Source organism: Phoca vitulina, unplaced genomic scaffold, assembly GCF_004348235.1.
Source record: "Phoca vitulina isolate PV1807 unplaced genomic scaffold, GSC_HSeal_1.0 scaffold1, whole genome shotgun sequence".
Lineage (NCBI taxonomy): Eukaryota > Metazoa > Chordata > Mammalia > Carnivora > Phocidae > Phoca > Phoca vitulina.
The window spans coordinates 14,512,695-14,514,212 of NW_022589704.1; positions in this window are offsets into that span (position 1 = coordinate 14,512,695).

The following is a 1,518-nucleotide window of genomic DNA, read 5'->3' on the forward strand; positions in this document are numbered from 1 at the left end:
ACAGAAGTGCACGTTGATAGAGAAGATCCCGTGGAGCCCAACTGCCCTGGACCCACCGTGGACTTTGCATGGGAGATCAATAAATCTTTGTTGTTTCAATCCACTGAGGTTGCGTGAGTTTGTGCGTGTGCACGTGCGTGTGTGTGTGCCCTGCGGCATCACCTAGCCTGGACCGCAGTATCCCATTGTTCTGTTATGTGGCTGAACTGTCGAGTATTTTACCAATTCCATGTTGAAACTAGACCATATATTTTTAGGATATTTATAATTTTAATTAAAACACTATTTAGAAATACTAAATTCAGCATGCTTGTATGTTCATCTTTGCCCACTTTTCCAATTATTTTCATAGGATAAATACTTCAACATGGGAATTACTAGGTCAAAGAATATGCATATTTTAAGTTTTTTATTCTTACTGCTAATATCTTCACACCATTGCCAGCACTTGAATTTTCTTCCTTTGAATAGGGAATAAAAAGGCACATCTTAATGTCTTAATATATGGAATTCCAGTTTATTAATTTACAATAAGAATTCTATCTACCAAACAGACCATGTATTTTTTTTTTTTTTTTTAAGGTTTGTTTATTTATTAGAGGGCACGAGCAGAAGGGGCAGAGGGAGAGGGAGAGAGACTCTCAAGCAGACTTTGCACCGAGCGCAGAGCCTGATGTCGGTCTTGATCTCATGACCCAGAGATCACGACCTGAGCTGAAACCAAGAGTTGGATGCTTAACCGACTGCGCCACCCAGGTGCCCCCAGACCACGTAACTTTAGGACAGTCTAGATAGAACCCAAGTCATCACTGGAAGAATGCTTAGCAGCCAAGGACACAGAGGAGAAAGGTTGGCTGGATGACTGATGCCATCGTGACAACCTGATGGGCTCATTGCCAAGGTTACTGGACAGTGGAAATGCATGAGCAAGTTCTTGTTTCTGGCCTTCCCTTTGTAGATTTCATCTGGCTTACCATTCATCTGTAAAACACATGCTCAGGTGAGTGGTTCAAGTATTGGAGTTCCAGCCTTCCTTCCCTTCACTCTTCAGTTCCCTAAGGCTATACCTTAGATCTCTCTCTATATCTTTGCACTGTACATGCAAACTGTCCCTCAGAAGCCCATTACATATTGGTACATACGGTTTCTCATGAGAGCAGACAAACACATTCTGGGCCCACCATCAGTGTTGTCATCTGTAATGTAGAAGTGGGGCCTGAGATGACCTCTCAGGTCAAACCCAACTGGGAGACTGAAGGTTCCAGCTCAGTCTGTCTGACCTCAAAGCCCATGCTCCTTTTTCTCTTACCCCATCCAGCTCGTTCATATTTGAGATAATTTTAGATCCTGAGTTTTGACATTCTGGAGAAAGATAAAGTAATAGTAATAGACACTTGGTTACAGCATTAGCAAGGCAATATGGCATATTTTCCCACACCCAAAAGTTCCAGTAGACTCTGTGACAGATGTGACATTTAGTATCTTGCTGCAGGAGTCCTAGCAGCATTTATCAAATGG